The following is a 19,608-nucleotide window of genomic DNA, read 5'->3' as shown; positions in this document are numbered from 1 at the left end:
CCATCTTGTTTCATTTATTCTTTCCCTACTCCCCAAACCCCCATGTTGCTTCTCGACTTCCTCATATCAGGGAGATCACATGATAGTTGTCTTTCTCCAATTGACTTATTTCCTTCAGCATAATACCCTCTAGTTCCATCCACGTCATTGCAAATGGCAAGATTTCATTTCTTTTGATGGCTGCATAGTATTCCATTGTATATATAGACCACATCTTCTTTATCCATTCATCTATTGATGGACATCTAGGCTCTTGCCATAGTTTGGCTATTGTGGACATTGCTGCTATAAACATTCGGGTGCACGTGCCCCTTAGGATCACTACGTTTGTATCTTTAGGGTAAATACCCAGTAGTGCAATTGCAGGGTCAAAGGGAAGCTCTATTTTCAACTTTTTGAGGAATCTCCATGCTGTTTTCCAGAATGGTTGCACCAGCATGCATTCCCACCAACAGTGGAGGGGGGTTCCCCTTTCTTCACATCCTCGCCAGCAACTGTCATTTCCTGCCTTGTTAATTTTAGCCATTCTGACTGGTGTGAGGTGGTAGCTCATTGTGGTTTTGATTTGTATTTCCCTGATGCCGAGTGATGCGGAGCATTTTTTCATATGTATGCTGGCCATCTGGATGTCTTCTTTCCAGAAATGTCTGTTCATGTCTTCTGCCCATTTCTTGATTGGATTTTTTGTTCTTGGGGTGTAGAGTTTGCTAAGCTCTTTATAGATTTTGGATACTAGCCCTTCATCTGATATGTCATTTCCAAAAATCTTCTCCCATTCTGTCAGTTGTGTTTTGGTTTTGTTGACTGTTTGCTTTGCTGTGCAAAAGCTTTTGATCTTGAAGAAGTCCCACTAGTTCATGTTTGCCCTTGCTTCCCTTGCCTTTGGCGATGTTCCTAGGAAGAAGTTGTTGTGGCTGAGGTCGAAGAGGTTGCTGCCTGTGTTCGTCTCAAGGATTTTGATGGATTCCTTTCTCACATTGAGGTCCTTCATCCATTTTGAGTCTATTTTCGTGTGTGGTGTAAAGAAATTGTCCAGTTTCACTTTTCTGCCTGTGGCTGTCCAATTTTTCCAACACCATTTGTTGAAGAGACTGTCTTTTTTTCCATTGGACATTCTTTCTTACTTAGTTGAAGATTAGTTGAGCAGAGTTGACCCTCAACCAGAGTTGAGGGTCTATTTCTGGGCTCTCTATTCCGTTCCATTGATCTATGTGTCTGTTTTTGTGACAGTGCCATACTGTCTTGATGACAGCTTTGTAAGAGAGCTTGAAGTCCAGAATTGTGATGCCACAAACTTTGGCTTTCTTTTTCAATGTTCCTTTGGCTATTTGAGGTCTTTTCTGGTTTCATATAAATTTTAGGATTATTTGTTCCATTTCTTTGAAAAAAATAGATGGGATTTTGATAGGGATTGCTTTAAATGTGTGGATTGCTTTAGGTTGCATAGACATTTTCACGATATTTGTTCTTCCAGTCCATGAGCATGGGACATTTTTCCCACATATTTCTTTGTGTCTTCCTCAATTTCTTTCATGAGTACTTTATAGTTTTCTGAGTATAGATTTTTTGCCTCTTTGGTTAGGTTTATTCCTTGGTATCTTATGGTTTTGTGTGCAATTGTAAATGGGATTGACTCCTTAATTTCTCTATCTTCTGTCTTGTTGTTGGTGTATATAAATACAACTGATTTCTGTGCATTGATTTTATATCCTGACACTACTGAATTCTTGTACTACTTCTAGCAGATTGGGAGTGGAGTCTTTTGGGTTTTCCACATAAAGTATCATATCATCTTGCTGATTTGGATGTTTTTAATTTCTTTTTGTTGTCTGATTCCTGAGGCTAGGACTTCTAGTACTATGTTGAATAGCAGTGGTGATAATGGACATCCCTGCCATGTTCCTGACCTTAGTGGAAATGCTTTCAGTTTTTCTCCATTGAGAATGATATTCGCTGTGGGTTTTTCATAGATGGTTTTGATGATATTGAGGTATGTACCCTTTATCCTTACACTTTGAAGAGTTTTGATCAAGAAATGAAGCTGTACTTTGTCAAATGCTTATCTATTGAGAGGATCGTACGCTTCTTGTTCTTTCTTTTATTAATGTATTGTATCACATTGACTGATTTGCCGGTGTTGAACCAAACTTGCAGCGCTGGAATAAATCACACTTGGTTGTGGTGAATAATCCCTTTCAGGTAATGTTGGATCCTATTGGCCAGTATTTTGGTGAGAATTTTTGCATTGATGTTCATCAAGGATATTGATTTGTAATTCTCTTTTTTGATGGGGTCTTTGTCTGGTTTTGGAATCAAGGTGATGCTGGCCTCATAAAATGAGTTTGGAAGTTTTCCTTCCATTTCTAATTTTTGGAACAGTTTCAGGCAAATAGGTATTTCTTCTTTAAATGTTTGGTAGAATTCACCTGGGAAGCCGTTTGGCCCTGAGCTCTTGTTTATTGGGAGATTTTTGATGACTGCTTCAGTCTCCTTACTGGTTATGGGTCTGTTCAGGTTTTATATTTTTCCTGGTTCAGTTGTGGTAGTTTATACGTCCCTAAGAATGCATCCATTTCTTCTAGATTGTCAAATTTGCTGGCTTATAGTTGCTCATAAAATGTCCTTCTAATTGTTTGTATTTCTTTGGTGTTGGTTGTGATCTCTCCTCTTTCATTCATGATTTTATTCATTTGGGTCCTTTTCTCTTTTCCTTTTCCTTTTCTCTTTTCTTTTCGGTAAGTCTGGCCATGGGTTTATCAACCTTATTAATTCTTGCAACGAACAAGTTCCTAGTTTCGTTGATTTGTTCTATTATCTTTTTGTTTTGTTTTGTTTTGTTTTGTTTTTAATTCATTGATTTCTGCTCTGATCTTTATTACTTCCCTTCCTCTGCTGGGTTTAGACTTTCTTTTTTGTTCTTTCTCCAGCTCCTTTAAGTGTAGGGTTAGGTTGTGTATTTGAGACCTTCCTTGTTTCTTGAGAAAGGCTTGTACAGCTATATATTTTCCTCTCAGGACTGCCTTTGCTATGTCCCACAGATTTTGAACCATTGTGTTTTCATTATCATTTGTTTCCATGAATTTTTCAATTCTTCTTTAATTTCCTGGTTGACCCATTCATTCTTTAGAAGGATGCTGTTTAGTCTCCATGTATTTGAGTTCTTTCCAAACTTCCTCTTGCGATTGAGTTCTAGCTTCAGAGCATTGTGGTCTGTAAATATGCAGGGAATGATACCAATCTTTTGATACTGGTTGAGACCTGGTTTATGACCCAGGATATGATCTATTCGGGAGAATGTTCCAAGTGCACTAGAGAAGAATGTGTATTCTGTTGCTTTGGGATGGAATGTTCTGAATATATCTGTAATGTCCATCTGATACAGTGTGTCATTTAAGGCCTTTATTTCCTTGTGGATCTTTTGCTTGGATGATCTATCCATTTCAGTGAGGGGGAGTGTTAAAGTTCCCTACTATTATAGTATTATTGTCGATGAGTTTCTTTGATTTTGTTATTAATTGGATTATGTAGTTGGCTACTCCCATGTTAGGGGCATAGATATTTAAAATTGTTAGACAGACACTTTGAGTATGATATAGTGTCCTTCCTCATTTCTTATTATACTCTTTAGCTTAAAATCTAATTGATCTGATATAAGGATTGCCACCCCAGCTTTCTTTTGATGTCTATTAGCATGGTAAATTATTTTCCACCCCCTCACTTTAAATCTGGAGGTGTCTTCGGGTCTAAAATGAGTTTCTTGTAGACAGCATATTGATGTGCTTTATTTTTTTATCCATTCTGATACCCCGTATCTTTTGATTGGGGCATTTAGCCCATTTACATTCAGGGTAATTATTGAGAGATATGAATTTAGTGCCATTGTATTGCCTGTAAGGTGACTGTTACTGTATATTGTCTCTGTTCCCTTCTAATTTACTACCTTTAGGATCTCTTTTGCTTAGAGTACTCCTTTCAATATTTCCTGTAAAGCTGGTTTGGTGTTTGCAAATTCTTTCAGTTTTTGTTTGTCCTGGAAGATTTTTATCTCTCCTTCTGTTTTCAATGATAGCCTAGCTGGATATAGTATTCTTGGCTGCATGTTTTTCTCGTTTAGTGCTCTGAATCTATCATGCCAGTTCTTCCTGGCCTGCCAGGTCTCTGTGGATAAGTCTGCTGCTAATCTAATGTTTTTACCATTGTATGTTACAGACTTCTTGTCCTGGGCTGCTTTCAGGATTTTCTCCTTGTTGGTAAGACTTGTCCGTTTTACTATTAGATGATGGGGTGTGGACCTTTTCTTATTGATTTTGAGGGGGCTTCTCTGCAGGGCCTGAAATTTGATGGTTGTTCCCTTTGCCATATTAGGGAAATTCTCTACAATAATTCTCTCCAATATATCTTCTATTCCCCTCTCTCTTTCTTCTTCTGGAAGATTAAACAAATTTTTTTTTCATCTTTATAGTCATATTCCATCCCTTCATCGTTTTACCCTTATATATGTTTTTCATTCTTTAAAATTTTGGGAGGTAATTTCTTCTAAGAGACCAAAATATTCCCAAAATTAAGTGGGTGAACCTGTTCTATTCACCAGTCTAAAAAATATATATATATATATATATATATATATATATATATACACATATATATAAATATACTTTTTTTTAATTTTTTTTCTCTTTTTAAATTTTTTTAATGAACTTCTTTTTACCCCCTTTCTTCCTTCCCTAAGGAAGGCACTCCAAGGTAGAGAAGGTAGAGTCCTTGGGAACCAAAGAAGCCTACTGAGGCCTTGCTCCCAGAAAAGTAAAAAGGTCCATTATCAAATCCCCCCCCGACTCCTGGGTGGTGTCCCACATAGGATATGTCAGAGGTCCTCATATGTCAAAAGCAACTGGAGGCGTCCCTCACATAAGACATTGCTAATGATCATGATCCTGCCTTCCTGTGAAGGCATTCCTGCAGTAAAAGGCTCTGAAGGGGTGCCACCGCCCCTCCCCTACCCCATCACATCCTAAGCTGCAGATGGGTGCCTGGTGAATGGACTAAAATACTGTGTCATGCCATGCCATCATGTCTGCCTGTAGGTTGCATACTGTTTTGCCATTTTAACCCATGGAAATACTAGAAAAGTTTGGCAAGGAGAAATTACCCAATTTTGTAGCTCTGCGTAGTTAGTAGAGGACATTGAGAAGAAACAGTAAAGACTGAAGTCCATCATGGTCTAAGCGACATTCCAACACATGTGGTCTTTACAGCCAACTTCCTTAGGAAATTGTCCCCATTTGAGTTTTTAATTCAATCAGGTACTGGTTTCAGCCAGCTCCCAGTGGAGGTCCCATTATCAGAAGTGGCTAAACCAGGGATGTGGAGAGGATCACATTAGATCAATCAGGAGGAAACCTCACATGGGAGTCTTGAGATTGGCAGCCGTCCTGATGACTTAGGTGGCTGTCCCGTGCCCAAGACAGACAACTTTATATAAGAACAGGAATAAAGAGAGGGCATCATGCTTCTATGTATTATTACCTTTCCGGCCAGGGTACTAACTTCCAGCCCAAAGTCAGACATTTTCCTCCTCATAAACTAGCCACAGGCTAGAGGATTGCAGTCTGAGCAAGTGACATGAAAGTTTTCCAATAAGACCAGACTCCTTGAAAAGCCCCTGAAATGAGACTAAAGGAAAAGGAGAGGAAGTACTCACCAATTTTTGCACTGAAGCTCAGAGTTCCTATGTAAAGACTCACAACCCCACGTTCGGGTGCCAAATGATGAAGTTTTAGAATATAAGTGAGGTCCAGTGAGGTGAGGTTGGAGCTGATGACCAAGAAAGTATTAATAAAAAATAAAAAAGTTAAATAAAAATAAAAAATAAAGAATAAAAAGTTATCTGTGACTTACAGAAATGTAAAAATACTTATTTGTAAACAAATCAAAGCATTCAACTTTTCTCTCTACCAGAACACTCAAACTCAAAAAGCCTCAGTAAGTATTCTTCCATGGCAATCCTAGTAATTTCCATAAGTTCAATAAGAATCTGTTCTCCGGGGCACCTGGGTGGCTCAGTGTGTTAAAACCTCTGCCTTCAGCTCAGGTCGTGATCCCAGGGTACTGGGATCAAGCCCCGCATCTGGCTCTCTGCTCGGCGGGGAGCTTTCTTCCCTTCCTCTCTTTCTGCCTGCCTCTCTACCTACTTGTGATCTCTGTCAAAAAAATAAATAAAAATTAAAAGAAAAAAAGAATCTGTTCTCCTGGGGTGCCTGGGTGGCTCAGTAGTTTAAGCCTCTGCCTTCAGCTCAGTTCATGATCTCAGGGTCCTGGGATCTTGCCCAACATTGGGCTCTCTGCTCAGAGGGAAGCCTGCTTCCCCCTCACTCTCTGCCTGTTTGTGATCTCTATCTGTCAAATATATATATATATATATATATATATATATATATATATATATATATAAAAGAATCTGTTCTCCTCGTTAACAGGGCACTATTGGAAACATTGGTTATTTTACCAAGGCTTTGATTGGAATGTCATATTTGAGAAAGACATGCATAGACTCAGATATGACCAGACAGCTTTAAGGAACTAAGGTTGACTTTATGAAACCTGGAGCCATAAAGCCCCTTGGAACTGCTGGCCTGATACCTTGCTTACAGAGTTCCCAGCAGCCCCACCAGGTGAGTAAAGAATGTCAATTCCTGGCAGGTGCAGGAACCTCAGGATACTTTGGGGACCTCATGAAGAGGAATCTGCCCAAATCTACATGTATTGCAGGCATGTCTAATGGCAAAGACTTCCTTGGCTTCTGGTCTGGAGAGGTTACTGAAAGTTCAACCTAGAGATTCCTTATAAGAAATTTGAGTAAAGCAGATTCTAAAAGACCTATATGATCACTCACTGTTCTTGCTGAGCTTGTGTAAATAATTAGGCCAAGTCTGTTTAAACTGGACTTGTTTTTCAAATAAATTAGTCCTAATTTGGCTATCTCTGGAAATGAGGGTTTTTTTTTAAAGATTTTATTTATTTGACAGAGAAAGATCACAAGTAGGCAGAGAGGTAGGCAGAGAGAGAGAGGAGGAAGCAGGCTCCCTGCTGAGCAGAAAGCCCAATGCAGGGCTCGATCCTAGGACCCTGTGATCATGACCTGAGCCGAAATCAGAGGCTTTAACCCACTGAGCCACCCAGGCACCCCGAAATGAGGGTTATTTTAGAGAGGAAAAATTATGTTTCAATAACACAGCTTTGTGGATGTTAAGTTCTAGATTTGACTGTCTTTAAATGTTAGTTGTTTACCTAAGCTAGACAACTAGAGGTAAACTTAAGAGAAATTACCACAGTAAGTCATATATAGACAATCTTCTGCAGATTATTCTGGGGGGATAATAACAGAACCCCATAGGCACATAATTATTTAAATAACTGGAAATTGGGATTGATTCCCCAACAATTGTATAACTTAACTATCACCTTAAACAATTCTGTGGGGATAGGATAATGAAATTGACTAAAAGCCAGAAGAATACCCCATCCCATAGGATTAACTATGGACTTGTGGAGGTAATAGATGACCTCACTTTCTTTATGATTGGATTGGATGATGTATGTGGGACTCCCCTTATCTCTTGACAAGTTTTCTCCCACTTGCCAGTGATGCTTTGTAATTGGGATATTTTTAAGGCTGGAGCACTCAAGAAAAGGGCTTCTTAATGGTTTCATCCCTTAGTCATATGTATCGCAGAAGCCACCTCTATTGAGGTACAATTACAAACAAAGTCTTTAGCTAAGTATAGAACAGCCCTCCTCATAAAAGAAGCCTCAGAGCTCACTATGGGACAGTCCCTGACTGTTATGACTTTGCATCAGGTCCAGATTTGTCTTAGAAACCAAAGGCTGCTGATGGATGATGGAGGCCAACTTATTAAATACCAGGCTACACTGATAGAGATGCCTGAAATAATACCTAAAACCTGTCAGACTTTAAAATCCATCTACCCTTATGCCTGGACCTGAACCTTGTACTTCTGTAGAGCATAACTGTTGGAGGTCATTGATATTGTTTATTCTAGTCAACTGGATTTAAAAGATTGCCACAGCTATAATTCATCACAAAGGCTCTATGGCAGGCCACCCCCCATAGTAAGTAGGCTTAGAGGAGACCTCAAACAGACACCTCTAAGTTGTCCCAACACCTCCAAGCCCTGGGAAAAACTCAAAGGCGCATCTCCTGAGAAACTTTAGAAAGGATCCCTTCAAACCATGGTGTACAGGGCCCTACACTGTTGTTCTAACCACCCCTACTGCTCTCAGGGTCTTAGGTGTCCCCAGATGGGACCATTGCTCTAGAGTAAAGAAGGGCCTCACCGGTTGGATGAATCATACTGTGGAAAGCCCAACCAGATCCTATGGACCTGCTCTGGCTCCACCTTTGATGAGATCCCACCGACTGATGGACATCTGTTCACCATGGTCCCTGGTTATTGTCAACATGACACTGACACCCTCACCTCATGAGTTGGACTTTACATTGCTCTCTCTTCTGACTGGACTTTCTCCTAGAAACTTGTTATTGTTATTGCTTATTGGGCAGCCTTAGGAACCTTAAGATGGATTGCTAAGTTCATAGAAAACATTATTACCAGGCGAGCCATTGCCCAAATACTAGCGTTGCAGGGCCATGGTAATAGATGATAATTATGTCCTCTAAACTAGGTGTTTAAGGGGGCATCAAAGGGGGCAATGATAGGGGAAAAAACTACTCTAATATGGCTGATGAAACCAGCAAGGGAATTCCATTCCCTGTCTCAAAGCCATTCTGGGTTCTTCTTTCCTAGTCCATTTCCCATGCACACCAAAAGTACCAAGTATGCAGAAGTAGAGAAGGGTATAAATCTCCCTCCCTGCTTGTGCTTGGGGCTCAGACCTTTGGAGAACAACCTCGTCTGAGCCCACCAGTGTTAAAAAACAAAAAGAAAAAGAAAAACAAACAAACAAACAAACAAACAAAAAACACGTCCAATCCTCTAAAGTCTCCAAGTGCCGCTTGGTTATTCTGCCAGGATCCAGTCCAGGTTCCACAACATTCTCTCATGCAAAAGTTACCCTCCCTGTATCAGGAGGACAGGAGATATCCCTATCATCAAAGACAGGGAATTAAGGCTAAAAAAGCTATATAGACAAACCTAGTAACTTTCTCACCATTTCCTATGCATAACCCAAACTCCTTTGTTTTTTCAATTCTTCACAGATTTATTTCATTATCTAAATGGTATAAAACTTCCTGCTTTGGTTACTTTTTTGGGTCCTTATTCTCTTGTGAGGAACCACATATACATGTAAAAATTCAATAAAATTTGTATGCTTTTCTCCTGTTGATCACTCTTGTGTAAGTTTAATCTTAGGCCCACTCAGAGACCAAAGAGGATGGAGAGGAATTTTCCCTCCATTACTTTTGCCAAAAGTGATTGTATGTATAAACATGGTATGTGTTAGTGAAGGTGTGTGATGGATGGCACATGAAGGAGAGTTAAAGAGGTCAATGAGAATAACCACCTGTTTCTTTGATTACTTGAGTTATTCTAAATGACCAAATAATGGTGATGGATAAATCCAAGGTCCTCCATCACATCAGGGGAACAGCTTCCAAATATTTGTCTGCAGTTGGATGACACAGATTTACCAGGGAGAACATAATCAGGAAATACAAACATTTTCACCTTCTTTGGTATGTTGCCTAATGTAGCTTACACATCTTTTGTGGCTTTCTGTGGCCCAGCCCCAAAATGTTGGAAATCTTTGTTGAACTAAAAGGTATTGATAAGATTAACATTGACTTTCCCGTGGTTTTTGAAGATTTGAAAACTTGTAATTTTTTTTAGATGAGGAAAGTGAGGCCCAGACTTTTCCCTATACTCTTCATCAATTGGGATACAATGGTTTATAGCAAGGAATATATATTTAGTCTTTATACCCATTTCTGGCATGGGGCTTCTAAAATCCTTGGAATTTCCTAGGTGATGAGAGCAATATAGGTGTCTCTTGTTATGTTACTATTGTGCCTTTTGAAAAGCACCTAAGGGAGGAGTTAAGATGGTGTAGGAGTAGGGGAACCCTAAGTTTTCTTCATTCCTGGAATGTAGCTGGATAAATATCAAATCATTCTGAACACTCAAGATATCAATCTAAAGACTGAAAGAATAAACTGCACATCTACAAGTAGGAAAATGTCTACCTCATGGAATGAAGTACCTTCTTTTAACAAGCAGCACAAAACATACCTAGTTAAAACTTGCCACACAGTCGACAAAGTCCAAACATCCCTCCCTGCAGGCAAGAAGAAACTGTAGAGGACTGACCTGAGGGAAGGAGCAGCCAAAACACAACAGCAGATTGCACAAACACCTTCTGAGGCACAAGGACCAAGACAGTATAGGACCTCTTCTTAATATAACCATTATGCTCAGGATCAGGGAACATAACAGCTTTCCTAACAATCACACACACACAAAACAGTGACCTATAAAAAATGAAAAGACAGAGGAATTCACCCCAAAAGAAAGAATAAGAAAAAGTAACAGCCAGGATTTAATCAATAGATATAAGTAACATACCTAAAGCAGAATTTAAAATAACTATTTAAGGATATTAGCTGGGCTTGAGAGAAGCTAGAATACACTAGAGAATCCCTGATTGCAATGATTAAAGAACTAAAAATTAGGCTGAAATAGAAGATGCTATAACTGAGATACAAAACTGACTGGATGCAATGACAACAAGGATGGATGAAGCAGAGGAACAGATCAGTGATATACATGATAAAATTATGAAAACCAATGAATCTGAAAACAAGAGGGAAAGGAAGGCATTGGATCACGAATGTAGATGTAGGAAACTCAGTTACTCCATAAAGCATAACAACATTTGTATTATAGGAGTCCCAGAAGAAGAGAGAGAAAAAGGGACAATAGGTTTATTTGAGCAAATTATAGCTGAAAAATTCCCTAATCTGAGGAAGGACACAGACATCAAAATCCAGGAAACAGAAAACTCCCATTAAATTCAACAGAAAACCTGTCTTCACCAAGACATATCAAAGTCAAATTCACAAAATACATAGACAAGAAAAGAATCCTGAAGGCAAAAAAGGGAAAAAAAATCTTTAACTTAAAAGGGAAGAGAGATTAGGTTCACAGAGATCTGTCCACAGAAACTTGGCAGGTTAGAAGAGAATGGCATGATATATTCAACATACTGATCAGGGAAAAATATGCAGCCAAGAATGCTTTATCCAGCAAGGCTGTCATTCAGAATAGGAGAGATAAAGAGCTTTCCAGACAAACAAAAACAAAGGAGTTTGTGATCACTAAGCCAGCTCTTTAGGAAATAATGAGGAGGACACTTTGGGGTAAAAAAGACCAAGAACAACAAACACTAGAAAGGAACAGAGAACATCACCAGAAATACCACCATTACATGTAACACATGTAACAGAATGGCAATATATTAATATCTATTATTAACAATCACTTTAAATGTAAGTGGACTAAATGCTCCAATCAAAAGACATAGGGTATCAAAATGTGATATAAAAAAAGACCCATCTATATGCTACCTATAAGAGACCATTTCAAACATAAAGATGTGCAGATTGAAAGTGAAGGGATGAGGGGCACCTGGGTGGCTCAGTCGTTAAGCGGCTGCCTTCAGCTCAGGTCATGATCCTGGGGTCCTGCGATTGAGACCCACATCAGGCTGCCTGATCCCTCTCCCACTCCCCCTGCTTGTGTTCCTTCTCTCGCTGTGTCTCTCTCTGTCAAATAAACAAGTAAAAAATCTTAAAATAATTTATTAAAAAAAAAAAGAAAGTGAAGGGATGAAGGGGCACCTTAATGGCTCAGTCGGTTAAGTGGTTGACTCTTGATTTCAGCTCAGTCAGTGATCTCAGGGTCACGAGACCAAGCTCTACATCCAGCTCTGTCCTTAGTTGGGAGTCTCCTTGAGATTCTATCTCTCCGTCTCTCTCTTCCTCTCCCTCTGCTCTCTCTCCCTCTCTCAAATAAATAAATGAATCTTAAAAAAAAAAAGAAAGTGAAGGAATGGAGAACCATTTATTATGTTAATGGATGTGAAAAGAGAGCCAGAGTAGCCATACTTATATCAGAAATACTAAATATTAAAACAATGGTTGTAATAAGAGATGAAAAAGGGTAGTATATCATAATAAAGAAGACTACACAACAATAATCAAATGAAAATACTTATGCCCCCAACTTGAAAGGACCCAAATATATAGAACAATTAATAACAAACAAAAAAAGGAACCCATTGGTAATAATATAATAATAGTAGAGGACTTTAACAACCCACTAAATCAATGGACAGATCACCTAAGCAGAAGATTAACAAGGAAACAATAATTTTGAATGACACACTGGACCAGATGGGCTTCACAGATACACTCAGAACGTTTCATCCTAAAGCAACAGAAAACACATTTCTTTTCAAGTGCACATGGGACATTCTCCAGAATAGATCACATACGGGGTCACAAATCAGGGTCTCTGCAAGTACAAAAAGATTAAGACCATACCATGCATACATTCTGACCACAACACCATGAAACTTGAAGTCAACCATAAGAAAAACTTTGGAAAGACCATCAATACATGGAGGTTAAGGAACATCCTAGAAGGAATGAATGGGAAAAAACAAAAACCAACCAACCAACCAAACAAACAAAAAAATACAACCCAAAAACCAAAACCCAAAAACAAACAAACAAACAAACAAACAAACAAAAAACTTGGAAGCAAATGAAAATTAAAGCACAACAGTCTAAAACCTTTGGGATGCAGCAAAGGTGGTCCTAAGAGGGAAGTATATAGCAATACAAGCCTACTTCACAAAGCAGGAAAAGTCTTAAATACACAAACTAATTTTATACCTAAAGGAGCAAGAAAAAGAAGAGAAAATAAAGCCTAAAACCAGCAGAAGGGAAAGAATAAGGATTAGAACAGAAATAAATGCTATAGAAGCTAACAAAGAGAAACCCAGTAGAATAAATCAATGAAACTAAACTGATTATTTGAAAGAATTAATAAAATTGATAAACCACTAGTCAAATTTACTAAAAAGAAAAGAGAAAGGACACAAATAAATAAAATCACAAATGGAAGAGGAGAAATCACAACCAACACCACAGAAATAAAATTATAAAAGAATATTATGAAAAATCAAATACTAGCAAACTGGGCAATCTGGAAGAAATGGACAAATTCTTAGAAATATACAAACTACCAAAACTAAAGCAGGAAGAAATAGAAAATTTGAACAGGCTCATAACCAGCAAAGAAATTAAATCAGTAACCTACAATCTCCCAATAAACAGAAGTCCAGGGCCAGATGGCTTCCCAGGGAAATTCTACCAGGCATTTAAAGAAAAGTTCATACTTATTCTTCTCAATCTTTTCCAAAAAATAGAAATGGAAAGAAAATTTCCAAACTCATTCTACCAGGCCAGTATTACTTTAATTCCAAAACCAGACAAAGACCCCACTGAGAAGGAGAACTACAGGTCAATACCTCTGATGAATATGAATGCAAAAATACTCAACAGGATACTAGCAAACTGATTCCAACAGTATTTTAAAAGAATTATTCACCATAATCAACTGGGAGTTATTCCAGGGCTGCAAGAGTAGTTCAGTATTCACAAATCAATCAGTGTGATACACCATATTAATAAAAGAAAATTTAATAACCATATGATCCTCTCAAGAGATGCAGAGAAAGCATTTGATAAATGTAACATCCATTTTTGGTATAAATCCTCAACAAAGTAGGTATAGATGGGACATACCTCAACATCATGAAGGCCACATATGATAGACCCACTGCTAATATCATCCTCAATGAGGAAGAACTGAGAACTTTTTCTTTAAGGTTAGGATCAAGACATGGATCTCTACTCATCATTACTATTTAAGATAGTAGAGGAAGTCCTAGCCTCAGTAGGCAGACAACAAAAAGAAATAAAAGACATCCAAATTGGCAAGGAAGAAGTCAAACATTCACGCTTTGCAAATGGCATGCTAATCTATGTAGAAAACCTGAAAGGCTCCATCACAAAATGTCTAGAACCAATACAGGTATTCAGCACTGTCACAGAATATAAAAAATCAATGTACAGAAGTTCTCTTGCATTTCTACACACCTATAATGAAGCAGCAGAAAAAGAAATCAAGAAGTTGATCCCATTTACCATTGTGCCAAAAAAAAAAAAAAAAGATGCCTAGGAATAAACCTAACTAAAAAGGGAAAAGATCTGTACTGTGAAAACTATAAAGCACCGTTGAAAGAACTTGAATATGACACAAAGAAATGGAAAAACTTTCCATGCTCATGTATTGTTGTTGTGGAAAATCTGAAGTGACTGTGGAAACTCAAGCAGCACATAGGAAATGAGGGAAAAATTAGCTTTATTATCACCAGCAGGCCCAGTGGGATCACTCCCAAAGTCTGAGCCCCCGGCCTTTGTTGGGACAGGTATTTATAGGCAAACTAGGAATTTTTCATGGTTTCTCACAGCTGATTGGCTCAGGGATCTCACAGCAGTTCTTAAAGCTATGTGGAAGTGACTTGGTGGGGAAACGCCAAGTTATCCTCAGTGGCTCCTCATCTCAGTGAGGTGGCTATTTTGGGCTTTCCACCTCATTGTAAGAACAAACATTGTTAAAATGTCAAAACTACAAAGCAATCTACACATTTAGTACAATCCCTAGCAAAATATCAACAGCATTTTTCACACAGCCAGAAGAAACAATCTTAAAATTTGTATGGAACCACAACAGACCTCGAAGAGCCAAAGCCATCTTGAAAAAGAAAAACAAAGCTAGAGGCATTACAATTCTGGGCTTCAAACTATATTACAAAGCTGTAGTAATCAAGACACTATGGTACTGGCACAAAAACAGATGCATAGATCAATGGAACAGAATAGGAAACCCAGAAATGAACCCACACCTATATGGTCAACTAATCTTTGACAAAGGAGGAGTGAATATCCAATGGAAAAAAGACAGTCTCTTTAAGAAATGGTGTGGGGAAAACTAGACAAAAATATATAGAAGAATGAAAACAGATGACTTTCTTACACCATATACAAAAATAAATTCAAAATAGATAATAGACCTAAACTTGAGACAGGAAAGCATTAAAATCCTAGAGAAGAACACAAGCAGTAACCACTTTGATCTTCGCTGCAGCAACTTCTTAAGACACATTATTAGAGGCAAAGGAGATAAAAGTAAAAACTTATTATTTATTTACTTATTGCTTTTGAACTATTGCATCTTCATCAAGTTAGAAAGCTTTTGCTCAGAAAAGGAAACAATCAACAAAACTAAAAGACAGCTATGGAATGGGAGAAGGTATTTGTAAATGACATATCTGATAAAGAGTTAGTATTCAAAATCTATAAAGAACTTATCAAACTCAATACACCTAAAGCAAATAATTCAGTTAAAAAATGGGCAGAATGCATGAATAGACATTTTTAAATAAGATTTCTAGATGACTAACAGACAAACAAAAGGATGTTCAACATTACTCATCATCAAGGAAACACAAAAGCACAATGAGATACCACCTGACACCTGTCAGAATAGCTAAAATAAATAACACAGGAAATGTCAGATGTTGGCAAGGATGTGGAGAAAGGGGAACACTCTTATACTGTTGGTGGGAGTTCAAACTGGTGTAGCCACTCTGCAAAATAGTATGAAGTTTCCTCAAAGAGTTAAAAATAGAACTACTCTATGATCTAGCTATTCTGCTCTAAGTATTTACCCAAAGGATACAAAAATATAGATTTGAAGGGGTACATGCACCCCTATGTTTATGGCAGCATTATCAGCAATAACAAAACTATGGAAAGAAACTAAATGTCCTTTGGATAAAGAAGAAGTGATATATCGCTATCATGGAATATTACTCAGCCATTAAAAAGAATGAAATCTTGCCATTTGTAAGGATGTGGTTGGAGCTAGAGTGTATTATGCTAAATAAAATAAGTCAGTTAGAGAAAGACAAATACCATATGATGTCATTCGTATGTGGAATTTAAGAAACAAAACATGAACACATGGGAAGGAAAAACAGAGAGAGGGGGAAATAAGCCCTAAGAGACTCTTAATGGTAGAGAAAAAACTGAGGGTTGATGGAGGGAAGTGAGTGGGGTATTGGCTAAATGGGTAATGAGTATTAAGGAAGGCACTTTTTATGATGAACACTGGCTGCTATATGTAATTGATGAATCACTAAATTAAAAAAAATTCCTAGAAATATTTCCTTATGAAATATAGTGAGAGAATTTGTTTGAAATACCCCAGGGAAAGAAAAAAGGTATGTGGAATAGGAGAATAGATGAAACAAGAATGGAAGAGTTTTAGAATGTTGAAAATTATTGAAAGCATGAGAGTTCATGGAGATTTATTAGAATCTTCTTTTTTACATATGTTTGAAATTTTTTATTTTAAAAATTAGAAAAATCTTTCTTTTGGTCCTAAAACCAAAAAAAATCAGTGTAATGTAAATATTTTTATTATTAATAAATCAATATTGAATCATATTATGAGTGTATTTTGAATTTGTGGCAAGACTTGCGACAGGCCAGAGATTATCAAGTAAATGACATATATCAACCAGGTAGTTGGGAAATACTTCCTGAGCATTAATACATAGATTTAACTTCATGTTTATGCCTCAGAAGATCTCATGCAATTGTCCAGGATGCCATATGTTGAAGATAGGTGTATTGAGATGGTTTTTAGTTCATAATGATTCTCCCTTCTCTGGGAATAACTCTGATACATAGAGGTGACATTGTGCCTAGCCACAGCTAACTGATCCACCTAATACAAGCTGAGTCAATCAGATTGTCTCTCCCAGCAATGTGAAACTTGAAAGATGGAGGCTGGAGGTTTTGAAAGGTCAGGCATATTAACAGCAGTTCAAGCCTTGTTCTAAGATCCCTGAAGCTCCCCTTCCTGAGGCTACCTTACTGCATTCTTTTGATTTCATGAACTAGCTCAATATCATTCCAGTAAATTGCCTTTTTAAAAGTTAAGTTAGCCAGAATTGGTTTCTTTTGTCTAAACCTCAAAAAGTGTTTATTAAAAATAATAAATGGTTGCATAATAAAATTATTATGTCAATGTATTTGGTGTCTTATTATCTCTGTGTTGAAAGAAATTTAAAAGTAAAAAATTGTTACTATCAAAAAAATCTGGAAAACACCTAAGGATGTGGACTGATTGCCAGTGGGGCCAACCATGTGATTAGAGGGTTGTCACTTTTTTTTAACTTTCAATATTTTTTTTTTTTTTATTGAAATACAGTTGACAAGGTTTGAACTTTCAATCCATCCCATCCCACCCCACATCTACCTCTGGGGAAAGGAGAGGAGCTAGGCTTTGAATTAATTGGCAATGGCCAATGGGTTAATCAAGTACACCTGCATAATGAAGCCTCTATTAAATACCCAAAAGGACAGAGTTTGGATGATTGTGTGGAGATGCAGGGAGAGCGGCAGCTAGGATATGGAAGATCTGTGCCCCTTCTCAATTATCTTGCCCTACATATGTCTTCCATCTAGCTGTCCCTGAATTCTGTCCTTTTTATAGTGAACTAGTAATATAGTAAGTAACATGTTTCTTTAACTTTTGTGAGCCATGGTAGCCAATTAATCAAACCTGAGGAAGGGGTTGTAGTAACCTTTGATATATGTAGCCAGTTGGTCAGAAGCATCCTGGGTTTGTGATTAGATTTTTTCTCTTTTTTTACTTGAGGTTTACTTAGTTTTTTTAATTTTTTAAATTTAAATTCAATTAACTAACATATGATGTATTATTGGGTTCAGAGGTAGAGGTCAGTGATTCATCCAGCTTATATAATACCCAGTGCTCATTACATCTCATGCCCTCCTTCATGTCCATCACCCAGTTACCCCATCCCGTCACCTTCCTTCCCTCCAGTTTGTTTCTTATGATTATGAGTCTCTTATGGTTTGTCTCCCTCTCTGATTTCATTGTTTTATTTTTTCCTCTCTTCCCCTATGATCCTCTGTTTTGTTTCTTAAATTTCACATATCATTGAGATCATATGAAAATTGTCTTGTTCTGACTGACTTATTTTGCTTAGCATAATACCCTCTAGTTCCAACCACTTTGTTGTAAATGGCAAGATTTCATTTTTCGATGGCTGAGTAATATTTCATTGTATATATATACCACTATCTGCTGATACACATGTGGGCTCTTTCCATAGTTCGACTATTATAGACATTGTTGCTATAAATATTAGGGTTCAGGTGCCCCTTTGGATCATTACATTTGTATCTTTGATGTAAATACCCAGTAGTGCAATTGCTGGGTCATAGGGTAGCTCTATTTTCAACTTTTTGAGGAAACTCCACACTGTTTTCCAGAGTGGCTGCACCAGTTGGCATTCCCACCAACAGTGTAGGAGTGCTGAGGAGGGGAGGAAGTAGTTTTGTAAGACTAAACCCTTAACCTGTAGAATCTGGTTCTATGTATGAGTAGATAGAATCAGAATTCAGTTGAAATGTAGGAAACTCAGCTGATGTCTGAGAATTGCTTATTGGTTGTATGAAGGAAACCTTACCCACACAGGGTGGAATTAGGGTTCAGGAACTCAAAATATCAACATTAAAATATTCTCTAGAAATCAGAAGGGGTTTGTGTATCAGACTAGAAGCACACAGCAAGTACCCATTAAGTATCTGTTAAACCCAATTGAATTGGAACTTTCCATTTTATCTCTAGTTGCTTTTGTTCTAGGATGTGAATCAAAAGAATTGGTGAATTCAAGGTATGAATACTATAGATGCATTCATCACATTTGTTTAATAGTCAAAAATGTTAAAGCCATAGATTTATTCAAGGCAATATTATAAAAATGCTGTTGGAGTAGGAAAGATTGTATCATGTTCTCAGTGTATTCAGTGAGATATTTACTGAATATTCTCTGAATATTGTGTATTCAGTGATTTGGGAAGAATTTGGAAAGGCTGGAAGCAGGAGTTTCTATTTATAATGTCCATTTCTACTCTATAAGCAGAAAGTGTGGATGCTTCAAATCACTGATGGAGACAAAAATCCTACTTTCCAAGTGATTTCAATACTGACTGATTTCTTAAGTTCATTTTAATTATTAGAGGAGAAACTAAACAATAAAAGGTGATTCCTATCCATCTTGTAAAATAAAGGAACAAATGTTTCTTAAATAAAAACATTTTAAGGGATTTCCCACCACCACCACACACACACACACACACACACACACACACACACACATTCCTAAGTACAGTGCAGGAAGCCACTGTTTTAATGTAATCAAATTTACATGGCCAAAGCAGCCAAATAGGAAGAATAAGCAAGGATGTTTGTAGTGATACTCAGAGAGGTTGAGTAAAAAGTAACAGAGCCAGACCCTAAATGGAATTATTATGGACCAAGAATAACTAGATGTGTGGGAATAGAAGAGTTTAAAATACTGAAACCTCAGTAAAATTTCAAGGCACGAAGATTGAGTCTAAAG

The sequence above is a fragment of the Lontra canadensis genome, unplaced genomic scaffold (assembly GCF_010015895.1).
Source record: "Lontra canadensis isolate GAN:19392208 unplaced genomic scaffold, GSC_riverotter_1.0 scaffold77, whole genome shotgun sequence".
NCBI classification, from domain to species: domain Eukaryota; kingdom Metazoa; phylum Chordata; class Mammalia; order Carnivora; family Mustelidae; genus Lontra; species Lontra canadensis.
This window is presented reverse-complemented; position numbering follows the sequence as displayed.